The sequence below is a fragment of the Phocoena phocoena genome, chromosome 3, assembly GCF_963924675.1.
Source record: "Phocoena phocoena chromosome 3, mPhoPho1.1, whole genome shotgun sequence".
Classification (NCBI taxonomy): domain Eukaryota; kingdom Metazoa; phylum Chordata; class Mammalia; order Artiodactyla; family Phocoenidae; genus Phocoena; species Phocoena phocoena.
In genome coordinates this window covers 100,531,949-100,547,271 of record NC_089221.1, presented here as the reverse complement: position 1 = coordinate 100,547,271, position 15,323 = coordinate 100,531,949, and positions in this window count along the sequence as shown.

Sequence of the window (15,323 nt, the reverse complement as noted above, 5' to 3'; positions counted from 1 at the left end):
AAATTACCATATTAAATAGAGCAGGATAAATAAGCCAACACAGAAGTGACTAATAACATAAGTTATTAAATGTTATTTTTTTTAAATGTTACTTTATAATATAATAGTAAAAACTACAAGAAGAAGAAATAATATGATTTTTAAATTAGTTTTTAAGTTGAACTATAGAATTGAGGAAATTAGTTTAAATTACCCAGTATAAGAAAAAAAATTAATATAATTTTATATATTGAGGGCATCTGGCTTTCTGAAAATGTAATGGGTAGGTTTGTTTTCTTTCATTTCTGCTCAGTTCTCTACAAATTTTCTGTTATCTCTTGAATTTAGTGGTTGCATAATTAGGTTTTGACACCAAAAGGATCTAGAAACAACTCCTAATTTCATCATTTACAAATTACCTAGACTTGAATACAGTTCTTAAATGTCAACATTACTGACCTGAAATTTGAATAAAATAATTCATATAAGAAGTTTAGCATGGTTTTTGGGAAATATTCCCTTAAATTAATGATATCAAGTTATTATTTACAAGATGTTTCCCATTTTCTATTTACCTAGAACCAAGGATGTATTATTCAACTCATTGGCTAATTTATGTTTTGTCTTTCTGTTTGACTGTACAAACACTTAATGGATTGATTACAAGTGTAAAAAATTAAAATGAAATGGAATGAATATTAAAGTCTAACTTGATATTTCTATAACCAGATGTATCTCCCTAGAGGCCAAATCTTCAGTTCTTTTTATCATACATTTGTACAATATCCATTATATTTATATAAAAGAATACACAACATAATTCTACCACAAAAATCATGCACATAATTGTTTAATGAATATTAGATGATATCATTACTTTTATGATTAATGTTACTATTAGCATTAGCAATAAAAGTAATGTTACAATTTATAAAATGATTAGTCCTTAAACATCCTTGGGGGTTTGTGTGTGGGGAGATCCAAGAAGGTCAAACAAGGAAGACTGGAGAAAGAATTCCATGCATTAGGATATACTTGATTAAATAATATTTATATAAAATTATAAGTGTAAAGGAAAGTCTAATAAGAGCCTTGTATGACATTGTGAGTCAAAAGAATCTCATTCAATAGATAGTTACTAAGAATTAAACATGTAATATGTTTCACGTACCACATGCCAGATGCTATGCTCAGCTCTGTATATAAAATCATGAATTCTGGGCTCAGGAAACACCTAAAGGATGTGCACAAGCTGGCCAGATGACTTTGGGGAGGAGAATAAACACAGAATGGGAGTAAAGCTCAGTGCCAAAGGAAGCATAGCAGCTCAAAAATCTGAAAGTTGTTTAGTTGGTTAGAGTAGAAAAAGTGAGAGTGAGCATGGAGATAGAGAATCTAAAGAGGTGGGTAGACTACATCAAGCCCAGGAAGCCATGTTCAAGAGGTGTAACTATCCTACATGTATGGAAGTACCACTGAAGGAAACACTTTAAAGCCAGGGAGTGATAAAATCAGATTTTATTTTACTTCATCTTTTGGGGAGAGTGATGTGTCTGCAGATTATAGGTGAGAGAGAAGAGCACATTTTCATATTTAAGGCTGGTATTAACATGATGATTACAGAAATAGGAAATAAAAACATGGAGTCTAGGGATATTTAGGGGATAAATGATAGGTGGAACAACTGACTGGATATAAGATGATTGGAGCCTGGGTGGGGGTAAAAAGCAGTTAGGAGAGATGCCCAAGTTTCTGATTTGGGTTACTAGTTGAATTATAGGGCCATATACTAAAACAGGGAACACTAGAGTAAAAGCAGTCTGGGAAGAGGGAGGAGAATTTGAAATACTCAAATCAAGGCTCTTCATGAATATTCCAGTGAAAATTTAACTCACAAGAGGATACATATATATAACTCAAAAGATGTACATGTTTAGATTTATCAGCATAGAGGTTGTATTGGAAACTAGATAGTTGAAAAAACTTCCCAGAGGTTGAAAACTTCCCAGAGGTAGATAAAGGAAGATTCCCTACAACTGATGCATGAGCCTGACAGCATTTAAGGGCTATAAAAAAAAAAAAAAAAACTGAAAAATACCTATTCAGATATTTTGCCCCTATCTATCATTTTTATTGACGTTATTTTTAAGAGCAGCTTAAAGTTCACAGCAAAATTAAGGGGAAGGTACAGAAATATCCTGTATATCTTCTGTCACCAAACATGCATAGCCTTCCCCATTATAAAAAAATCCCCCATCAAAGTGGTATATTTGTTACAATGGATAGACCTACACTGACCCACTATAATCAGCCCAAGTCAATAGTTAACTTTATAGTTCACCCTTGGTGTTATACATTCTGTGGGACTGGAAAAAATGTATAATGATATTTATTCATAATTATATCATATGGAGAATTTTCACTGCTTTAAGAATTCTCTATTCTGTACCCATTTATCCCTACCATACCTTCTCAACCCCTGGCAACCACAGGCCTTTTTTTACTATCGCCTTAGTTTTGCTTTTTCCAGAATATCATATAGTTGGAATTGTACAGTGCATAGTCTTTTCAGATTATCTTCTTTCACTTAGTAATATGCATTTAAAGTTTCTCCATGTCTTGTTATGGCTTGATAGCACATTCATTTTTAGTGACAAAAAATATTCTATTTTCTGGATAGACCACAATTTATTTATTCACTCACCTACATCTTGGTAGCTCCAAGTTTTGGCAGTTATAAATAAAACTATTATAAACATCCATGTGCAGGTTTTTGTGTGGACATAACTTTTCAACTTCCTTATGTCACTACCAGGAGCACAATTGCTGGATCACATGTTAAGTGTATATTTAGTTAGCTAGAAAAATAAATAAAATAAAATTTAAATTTAAAAAACCACCAAACTGTCTGCAAAGTGGCTGTACCATTTTTCATTCCCACCAACAATGAATGGGAGTTCTTGTTGCTCCACGTCCTCAACAGCATTTGGTGTTGTCAGATGTTGGTTACCCTAATACGACTGTAGTGTTCTCATTGTTTACATGTTTGTTTTTTCTGATAACATGGTTTTCATATGTCTATTTGCCATCTGATTTTCTTCTTTGTGAAGTGTTTGTTAATATTTTTGGACCATTTTTAATTGGCTTGTTTTTTTATTGTTGAAGTTTTATAGTCTTTTGTATATTTTTGCTAATAGTCCTTTATCAGATGTCTTTTGCAAATATGAGTAAAAGTATAAAGGTTAGAAAAAAAAAAGGTCATCTCCATGGAGCGGTGAGTAGCTCCATTCAGTTAAGAGGGTGGCAACAAGAACCTACTGTATAGCACAAGGAACTCTGCTCAATATTATGTAACAACCTAAATGGGAAAAGAATTTGAAAAAGAATAGACACATGTATATGTATAACTGAATCACTTTGCTGTATACCGGAAACTAACACAACATTGTTAATTAACTATACTCCAATATAAAATAAAAAGTTTAAAAAAGGAATAAGCCACGTGATACTGGAAAAAAATAAAGTGGTAAGCAAATGAAAAATAATCATTGTTAAGAGTGGAATGGGATGAAGAAAAGTGTGTATGTATGGGAGAGTTGGGAGGAAGTGTGTGAACTGAATGCCAAACTAAGGACTTAAGATTTTATTCAGCAAGCGACGGAGAGCAAAAGAGGTACTCAAGCGGGACAGTGACTCAATTAGAGCTGAATCCACCATTCCATTTACAAGTACAATTAACTCTTGATTACATTGTGCCTTGTTAACATAATTAAGCTTTTAAACCTGGGTTGCTGAGCTCCAACAATTACATAATTGTTGGAATTACTGCCACAAAAATTTATGTTCCCTAACTTGGGCAGTATCACCAGGAGCAAGATCGGCATTGCTCGGAAGTCCTTTATATATCCCTGGTCAACAACTGTTTTTTTCCCCCCAAAGGCTATATGAAACTTTCATCATTAAGCTGTAGTCCTTTATACAGAAATTATAGAGTTTCATTTTTTGCTTAACAAATGTCTAAATTCAGGAAAAATAGATTTTATAATAATGCACCTATACAACATCAACTGTACCTTAACAAACTAGTGATCAAAGCAGTTTTAACTACCACCTCAAATATGTTATTTTGAAGTAAAAATTGATCTTAGTTAGTATGATATATGGGCAGAGCTGTTGCTTATGTGCTTTGGCTATTCTATTTTTTATGTATAAGACCTGTTTCTATTCATCAAGCATCATAAATAAAGGAATTAAAAAATAAAACAGCAAAACCACCGTTGCCTCCTAGTTCTAGAATCTTCAGTTTAAGCAGTGAACTGTCACCAATGATTTCAATTATGCAGTCTAGGCACCAAATGAATGATGAAGATTTGCTATATCTTCACTATACAGTGGGTGACTCATTAGGGCATTTTACTGAATACTATACAATTAGCTAAGCACCTTACAAAACCACAGTGTACATTCTGCAATATATACCAACACTGCAAAAATTATCCTGAAGTATTACCCTAAATAGGTTCATTTTTTATCTTTCCAGGATGAAGAGGCAAAGGCAGGTGACATTTTAACTGTAGATTTGCAGTTTTATCACTGAATGAGATCTAAGCAATGACTAAAGGAATACCCTTCATTTGTAGAAGACATATGTACTGCAGTCTTCAAATACTAAAATATTTCAAACTATACAAGAGGTGAAGGAACCTAAAATTCTGGTAAATTCTTGGGAACGTAACTCACTTTTCTTCTTCAGCATCACCTCAGTGAGTCACAGTAGCTTGAATCTTATATGGTGTGATATGATGGGGCCAATTAATACGAGAATATCCTTTGCTCCTGCTGACCTGCAATCAAGTCTATCTTGTTTACAAGAAGAATACTTATTCTACCTAAATCACTATTCCTTTAGAAGCCTTCACTTAAAATATAAGGACCGGGCTTCCCTGGTGGCGCAGTGGTTGAGAGTCCGCCTGCCGATGCAGGGGACACAGGTTCGTGCCCCGGTCCGGGAAGATCCCACATGCCGCGGAGCGGCTGGGCCCGTGAGCCATGGCCGCTGAGCCTGCGCGTCCGGAGCCTGTGCCTCACAACGGGAGAGGCCACAACAGTGAGAGGCCCGTGTACCACACAAAAAATAAAATAAAAGGACCATATTACTTGAAAATGACTCATAAACTGATAAGCATCTACTAATTCAGGAGCTGTCATCTAGTTTAGCAATACTTAAATAACTTAAGAAAGGATGGGAAATGATTTTTAGTAGAAGCTACTTCATGGAAGATGCTTGATAACCTCAGAACTCTCTAACTCTCACCTTATCTTTGATAAAGGAGGCAAGAATATACAGTGGAGAAAAGACAGCCTCTTCAGTAATTGGTGCTGGGAAAACTGGACAGCTACATGTAAAACAATGAAATTAGAACACTCCCTAAGACCATACACAAAAATAAGCTCAAAATGGACTAAAGACCTAAGTGTAAGGCCAGACACTATCAAACTCTTAGAGGAAAACATAGGCAGAACAGTCTATGACATAAATCACAGCAAGATTCTATTTGACCCACCTCCTAGAGAAATGGAAATAAAAACAAAAATAAACAAATGGGACCTAATGAAACTTAAAAGCTTTTGCACAGCAGAGGAAACCATAAACAAGATGAAAAGACAACCCTCAGAATGGGAGAAAATATTTGCAAATGAAGCAACTGACAAAGGCTTGATCTCCAAAATGTACAAGCAGCTCATGTACCTCAATATGAAAATAACAAACCACCCAATCCAAAAGTGGGCAGAAGACCTAAATAGACATTTCTCCAAAGAAGATATACAGATTGCCACAAATACATGAAAGGATGCTCAACATCACTAATCATCAGAGAAATGCAAATCAAAACTACTATGAGGTATCATCTCACACCTGTCGGAATGGCCATCATCAAAAAATCGACTAACAATAAATGCTGGAGAGGGTGTGGAGAAAAGGGAACTCTCTTGCACTGTTGGTGGGAATGTAAACTGATACAGCCACTCATTATGGAGAACAGTATGGAGGTTCCTTAATAAACTAAAAATAGAACTACCCTATGACCGAGCAATCCCACTACTGGGCATATACCCTGAGAAAACCATAATTCAAAGAGTCATGTACCACAATGTTCATTGCAGCTCTATTTACAATATCCAGGACATTGAAGCAACGTAAGCATCCATTGATAGATGAATGGATAAAGAAGATGTGGCACATATATACAATGAATTATTACTCAGCCATAAAAAGAAATGAAATTGAGTTATTCGTAGTGAGGTGGATGGACCTAGAGACTGTCACACACAGTGAAGTAAGTCAGAAAGAGAGAAACACATATACACTGAATCTAAAAAAATAAAATGGTTCTGAAGAACCTAGGGGCAGGACAGGAATAAAGACGCAAACGTAGAGAATGGACTTGAGGACATGGGGAGGGAGGGGGAAGGGTAAACTGGGACAAAGTGTGAAAGTGGCATGGACATATATACAGTACCAAATGTAAAATAGATAGCTAGTGGGAAGCAGCTGCATAGCACAAGGAGATCAGCTCGGTTCTTTGTGACCACCTAGAGGGGTGGGATAGGGAGGATGTGAGGGAGATGCAAGAGGGAGGAGATATGGGGATATATGTATACGTATAGCCGATTCACTTTGTTATAAAAACAGAAACTAACACACCATTGTAAAGCAATTATACTCCAGTAAAGATGTTTAAAAAAAATCATTTAGGTAATCGTTTATGCTATCCAGTATGTATGATTATAGGTGTATAACATAGTAGTTACCTATCTACCAATTTAACTGTATCTACTTATCTATATCAATTTTTGAAATTGTTCCTAGTCTAATTCAGTCATGCAAAATATCGAATGAAAAACATGGTTTAGAAATGTACTCATGGTTCCTTGAGTACATATAGAACAGTTGAAAAAGGGAAGTTGCTGATACTTATGAGACTTAAATCTGAAGACTTTCTTGAAACGTAACTAATGGAATAAGAATGAAATTTTTTTTTTAATTTAGCAGCACTGTCTTTTGATTGCATATTTTTTGTAATGCTGTTGAAATTAGGGAAGGACACATGACCCATTGAAATATCACTAGTTTATAATTTCAGATGCTTTTTACCAATATTTCTAGTTATTAAATTTGGTTTTGAGTTTAAGTCATGCTGAAAAATAAAGATTAATTGGCAAATATATGAACATATATAGATAGGATTATCTTTGATTAAGAGAAAAAGAGGAAAAAGCACCAGTGGATTCAATTCATCCCATCTCTCTGTTGTTTACCTCCTTAATTTCACAGAAAATCAAGAAAACACCACCCTCCCACAGCGACACTAACATAGATAAATGAACACACATTTCCATACACAACTCATATGACTTAAAAGTTGTTCATTAAAACTCGTCCCCCTGTTAAAATAACAATACCCCAGTTCTGACTGTTTCTCATATGATTCAGTTTCTTGGCATAAATCACAAAGAGTTTGTTACATGTATTAAGTTTATTAAACTTAGAAAATAAAATTTCTTCAAAATTTAATATTGAGGCAGGAAAAATAAATTATAGTCATCTTTTGATTATTCTAGTGATTAATTTTATGGATAATTTTTGTCACATTAGCTTTAATTGTTCACCATCTTGCTAATACATTAATGGGGAAAAATGAAAGATTCAAAGTAAATTAATATCAATTATGTTTTATATATTCTAGCAACTCTAATAAAATATTATCATAAAGGATAATATTAAAACCAATGAATGACGAATTTTATTGTTTTTATTCTCTATCTCAGTTCCCTCAACTATAGAATGGAAGATACCTGTTTTTTTCCTCAAAAGATAGAGATATTCAACTGCATATAATGTATGACAATATATTTCTCTTTGTCCATCCTGGTAAGTTGGCATCTGTTTTTTTCAAAATATGTTGTTTCTTTATTATTTATTGTACAACCTTATAAGAAGTGCCTTAGACAAGGAAGACATGAAGTAAAAAAAAAAAAAAAGAATACAGAAAATGAAGGAAGGAAAATAAATGGAGAAAAAATATGTATTCATGTATTCATTGAGCATTATAAAGTGCTTGCCATGTACCTGGCCCTGTTCTAGGTGTTTAGACAGAGGTCTTGAAGAGTAGACTGATCATCAATATTAATTAATATTAATTACTAAAAATATACACTATTAGATATTGATAGTATATTTGAAGATGCTTTTCTATTATGTATTAAGTACTATATTAGGATGTTTCACATATATTTTATTAAAATATACTAAGATGAAATTTTGTAAGTATTTATGGCAAACGAAACCCCCTCCCCCCAAAAACTGAACACTTTTAGGACCTAAAGGGAAATATAAAATAGCATTCACTTCATGGCTTAAGTGAAAATAGAGGAGAAAAGGGCACATTTTGACCTTCTGACCTTCACATCTGAAGGAGACTCAGATTGTGCTTCATGACCACTTTTTTTTCCATTCTGTTGCAAACTTCAAGCCTGAGCAGTGAAGCCCACTTCATCCACCTCTCCGAAGCTCACAGGCTTTGCCCCTGCTTAGCTGTGCCCCATTCTTCTCAACCTCACCCTGACGTACAGGTACCCAAGAGGCTGCCCAGTGCACCATGGGGGAGTTTGCCCATGACTGGAAAACCATAGAGTCTGTAGAATCAGTAGTAATGTATTGGGCTGGCCAAACTGTCCGTTCAGGTTTTTCCATAACATCTTATTGGAAAAACCCGAATGAACATTTTGGCCAACCCAATACTTATCCATAATCCAAAGAAATTTCTTATTTGGTAAAACCACCACTGCTGTGTCTTGGGAGGAGGAAATTTCCAAGCATCTCCAAGCAGGAGAATGTAGGCACTGATAATTGTTAGATACTAGGCTGTTCCTTCCTGGGACCTATGCCTCTTTAACAAAGTAATGAAGAGATGCACACAGTATAAGATTTTTTCAAAATTGAAAAGAGTATGAACCTCTATTGTTCTAGGCAGTTTCATAACCAGACTGATCCTGAGGACCCACCTGGCTGTGCTTCTTTCAACCTATACTCTCTTGCCTCTTGTACTTTTTTCTGGCCTGGTTCTCTACTGTTTAGTAAGAAATCTTATTTAAAGAATTTGTATTTCTGCTTAGCTTGTTGCAATAAACAATCCCAACTAAAGCGTTCCTTCTTATCCTGAGAGAGGGGTGAGGGAGAGACCCAGGATGGATGGCTAAGGAAAGAGAGTCAAGTGGTCATGACCTGTTTTTAATGATACATTAAAGTATAAATAGAGTGTATTTGGGAAGACAGATAATCCAAAAGTACAAGTAAATAATTACACTACATAAATCCTGACTCATATGGTACAGAGTACATGTAATATAGGTGTATAGAAAAAGGGAACAATTGTCATGAAAAACCTGTTAGCTTTTTTTCATTCCTAGATTCACTATTCTAATTAAAAAAAAAGAAATTCTATCTCTGTCTCTGTCAGTCTGTCTCTATATGTGTGTGTATGTGATACACATATGTATGTTTACGTGAGTGTGTATTTATATATGTACGTATATAATTTTGAAAACAGACATATAAATTAAAGCATAAGCTATAGCCATGAAGAATAGCTATCATTTGATTCTTAGCCATGGCATAAAAATAAAAGTTAATTTCTGAGGTTCCTTAAAAAACTAAAAATAGAACTACCATATGACCCAACAATCCCACTCCTAGGCATATACCCAGAGAAAAATATAATTTGAAAATATACATGCACCCCAGTGTTCACTGCAGCACTATTTACATTAGCCAGGACATGGAAACAACCTAAATGTCCATCAACAGAGGAATGGATAAAGAAGATGTGGTACATATATACAATGGAATATTACTCAGCCATAAAAGGAAAAAAATAATGCCATTTGCAGCAACATGGATGGACCTAGAGACTGTCATACTGAGTGAAGTAAGTCAGACACGGAAAGACAAATATTTTATGATATCGCTTATATGTGGGAATCATCTTTTTTTAAAGGGTACAAATGAACTTATTTACAAAACAGAAGTAGAGTCACAGATGTAGAAAACAAATGTATGGTTACCTGGGGATAAGGGTGGCAGGGATAAATTGGGAGATTAGGATTGACATATACACACACACTGCAGTATATAAAATAAATAACAAATAAGAACCTGCTGTGTAGCACAGGGAACTCTATTCAGTACTCTGTAATGGCCTATATGGGAAAAGAATCTAAAAAAAAAAAAGAGTGGATACATATATATGTATAACTGATCCACTGCTGTACACATGAAACACAGCATTGTAAATCAAGTATACTCCAATAAAAATTTAAAAAGAAATATATATATATATATATGGTAACAAAACCAAAAGTTAATTTATTTGGTAGACTTTCAAGTTGAATTTATATTAGATAGTAAATATAATTTCTGTTCTGATGTATTAACAAAGCTGATTTTATTCCTCACTATGCCCCGAAACATTGTAGTCTCCCAAGAATCCTATTCTCGGCATGATATTTTCCCATGAAAATATTTTTGATATGTGGTTGTAAAGACACTGACTGCAACTATTTGCCAAGTAAACAGCATCCCAGAAATATTCTGTGATTCTGTCAGCCGTGCTTACTAAGGACTCCCAAACAGATGTGGGAGACTGTTCAAACAAACTCCCCAGTGAAAACAGTGTGATCCACAGGTTAGAGGTTTCATTCTCATTCACTCTTTAGTTACTTACCCTCTTATCATTACCCAGAAGGAAACATGCAACATTAAAAAAGACAATAAACACTAAGTTCACCAGAACTAGTAATTTAACACAAAAAACCCACTCAGAAGTAATAGAAGATTGTTTGTTGTATGTTAATAGGATGTGGACACTATGAGTTGTAAACAAGCTTTGTTATGTCCCCTGCCCTTGGTAGAAGGTTATAATTCAATCCTTTAAGGAAAAATACAGAGACATTGAATAACCATGTATTTTTCAGCATGACTGTCTGGTTTATGAATAAACTGAGGGCTCAGCATCCAGAGGTTCACAGATGTACGTTGAGTCTTTTTTCTTTTTTTTTGCTTTAAAGCTTCCAGTACCTAACTACCTAACTTACTCATACAGTTTCTGAGAGAGTGGACCAGACACAAGCCATCTTAATTTATGTTAGTCTAACCCCAAGAGGGTGGCTTTTTAAAATAAAGCAGTGCTTCTAATCAGGTAGCTATAACAGAGGAAAAATAGTTTTAATTTCACAAAATACTGTATCTAGAACAAGTCACTAATCATGAAAAATAAAAAAAAATAATATAGAGAAAATGATAAATTATATATTTCATCAAAATTTAAAACATGTGCTTTTTGGAAGAATATTTTATGAAAAAGCAAGCCACAGGCTGGAAGAAAATATTTCCAATACATATATACAACAAAATGTTTATATACAGAAAATATGAAGAATGCTGATACTTCAATAATAAAAATAAAAAAAATTTAAACAGAGACTTTACAAAAGAAGATATATGAAAGGTAAATAAACACATGAAAAAGTGCTTGATATAACTAGTACGAAAAATACAAATTAAAGTACAATGAGGTACCAATACACACTCCTTGGAAAGATTACATGTTAAAAGTTTGACAATATTAAGTGTTGGCAAGGATGTAAAGTGAATGAACTCCCATGAATAACTAGTGAGAGTAGAATATTTTATAATTATTTTCAAAAAGGACTTCACAGTTTCTAATAGTTTAACATATTTTACTATATAACCTCATAATTTAACTCCTAGTAATTCACTCAACAGTAATAAAAACATGTGGGCACACAAAGACTTATATTGTACAATATGTTTATAGTAGCTTTACTCTTAATGGCCCCAAACTGGACACTGCTCAAAAGTCTAAAAAAAGATGAACAACAATGCTCATTCTGAGTGAAAGAAGCCAGTTACAAAATGTTACAACCTGTTTTATTTAAGTTATGAAATAGCTAAAACTATTTAATAGTGACTGAAAGCATATCAGCATCTTCCTGGTTTTGGTGTTGGCTTTGTGAATTTAATACAAAGGGGTATAGGGAACTCCTGTGATAAAAATATTATGTATCTTGATTGACATGGTGGTTAAATGGATGAATACATTTGTCAAAATTTATTCCATAGTACATTTAAAATGATTGCATTTTATTTCATGTAATTTATACTACATAAAAGTTGATTATTAAAAGTTAAATAAATAGTAACAGTATATGTTTAAAATTATCCAAGAAACTTTAATAAGCTGTCATGCAGCTAGAACTGAATACTCAGTTTTTAAAAGAGCAGCATACTCAAGAGAGTCAAGCAAGATATAACACTGGATCATGAGTGAGGAATAATATTTCCTCTCACCAAAAATGGTTAATGTTATTTATTTTAGAGTAATAACTACTATTGTTTAATTAAAACTTGGTTCATATTCATTTTTAAAAACATCAACTTTAAAAAAATTAACAGAAATACTTTTTCTTAGGCCCAAGCTTAAACCAATTAAATTAAAAATATCTGGTAGTAAAGACAGGAATTGAGTTTTTACAAATTTTAATAGTTTTATTTTGAAACAGTTTTAGATTTATAGAAGAGTTGCAGAGAGTTCTTGTATAACATCTAATATAACTATGCGTTATTTATTGAAACTGACAAATTAACACTGATTTTGATATTAACTCAACCAGATATTTTATTTGGATTCCACCATTTTTTCAACTAACATCCTTTTCCTGCTCCAGGATCCAGTTAAGGCCACCATACTGCGTTTAGTCCTCATGATTCCTTAGGCAACTCTAATCCATAAAGCTTCTCAGTCTTTCCTTGTTTTTACTACCTTGGATACTTTTTTGAAGAGTTCTGATTAGAATATCCATCTACCTGTGGACTATCCATCTATTTGGGTTTTTCTGTTTTCTCATAATTACACTGAGGTTGGAAACTTTTGGAAAAAATATCACAGAAGTGATGTGCCCTTCTCATTGCATTATATCATGGAATACATCCTATCAATATGACATTATTAGTGATGCTAACTTGATACTTGGTTAAGGTGATGCCAGCTGAATTTCTCCTCTGTCAAGTTTTCCTTTTTTATACTATGTTAGTTAGGACTGATTAAATATGCTCTATTCATATCAAAGAACAGGGAATTAAATCTATCTCCAAAAGGAAAGAGTATCTGAGAAATTGTGGACATAAGCTAAAACCACCATACTAATTAATAAATGTCTTGGGAGGATTTTTTGAAACTGCAAATATCCTGTTTCTCAAAGTTTCACCCACTAATTTTAGCAACTTATTTTAGCATCATCAGCTATTTTTACTGTGGTGTTCTAACGGTGATTTTCTATTTCCTTTTTTTTTTTTTTTTTTTTTGCATGTTTTATTGGGAAATTTTCTATTTACTTATATCAGTTGGATTCATGGATATTTATTTGATTCTTTGGTTATAATCCTTTTTTTTTGCCCCTATTTTTCATCTTTGGCCACTAGGAGTGCTTTCAGATTATCTCCTGTCTCCTTTTGAAATATGCTATTTTTTGTTTTTGCACATTACGTGGCACTACAAGATGCAACAGGTTTACTTTACATTTTCCTATCTTAGACTTTGAATCAGACATTTCTTCAAGGGCCCAAGTTTCTTTAGGAAACAAGATCTAGATGAATTCATTGCTACTGGGATGGTACTGCTTCTAGGCAACCACAGAGAAAATACATGTATGTATACTAACTCATGTATACGTACATAAGTATACCTATCTCTGTATCTATTAATAAGTATATTAAAATAAATATGCATTCATAGCTATATCTCTGATTGATCCAGCACCACAGATTTCATAACAGCCTTTCTCTTGATTATTTGTAAATTCTTTCTCTGGCAGTGGGAAACCTGGCTCCCATTACGTACAATTTACTTGCTTATGTGTTCAATCCTAGTGTGCATGTAAAGTTGTTTCCAGACTGTTAAGCCATACTCTTGTGAAAAACATATTTACCAACACAAATCACTGTTTATGTATAGCTATTTTTATACTTAGCCTTACTGTATCTAGACAAGACCCTCTTTCTAGAGATTTAGCTCTGCCCCTTTCTTTTTTATCCTTTTCAGGGAGATTACATCATACATTTGTAATAAAAATAGCTTCTTTTGCTACACTTTACACTCCATTGTGGACCTCACCTATATGCTTGTTGATATATTTTCAAATGGGTATACATTAAAAGTTTATCTTTGTGATGTATTCTTCTATGGGTTTTGACAAATGCATGGTCATGCATCCACCATCACAGTGCCATACAGACTAGTTCCATCATCCTAAATACTCCCTTGTGCAAACACCTTAACTCATCATCAAACACAGGGTCACACAAGTTTTTGGCCTAGATTTTTTATAGTTTCACGTTCTACATTTAAGAATATAGTGTGATTTGAGTTAATATTTGTCTAAGTGTGAGGTTAATTTATTAGCATATGCATATCCTTGTAAAGGCTACCATTTCTCCTTTAAAATGACTTTGAATCATCATCAAAAAGAGTTGACTATATTTTTTTAGGTCTATAAATGTCAGTTAGCTAAAGTTGGTTGATAGGATATAGATGATCTGAACAGCTCTAACTCATTTCTATCCTCTTATTCTATCAACTACTGACAGAGATGTGCTCAAGTATGCAAATACAGTTGTATGTTTTGCTTCACATAATTTTGAAACTCTCTTAAGTGCATACATAGTTGGTATTTTTTCTTTTTGAATTACATTTCTATTTATATGTCACCTACCTCTTTATTGCTGATAGTGTTCCTGTTCTGGTATCTACTTGCTGGAAATCAATGTAGCTGCTCGTTTTTTTTTTTTTTTTTTTGGTTATACATTGAAAGTGGTTATTGATAAGACTGAATTAATATTCTCCTTCTAGACCTTGTCTGTTTGTTCCTTTTGTTATTTTAGCTCTTTTTCATTTGTTCTGTTTGTTGTATATTTATTCCACTTTGTATGTTTTCTATGTATTTAATTTTTTGTTTTATATTCCACTTCATCTCCTATTTTGAATTATTCTATGTACCTCTTCAAAAACACTTTTTAGGAATTTTCAACGTGTTTATAAGACACTTTAAAATAATCTACTGCCATCAATTACACTACTTCATGTTTTTGTAAGGACTTTACAAAATTCCTCTCTCTCATCCTATTATTGTAAAATGTTTACATATGCTATAAGTACACAATGAATGCCACTACTTTGCTTTAAATAGTCATCTTTTAGAGCAATACC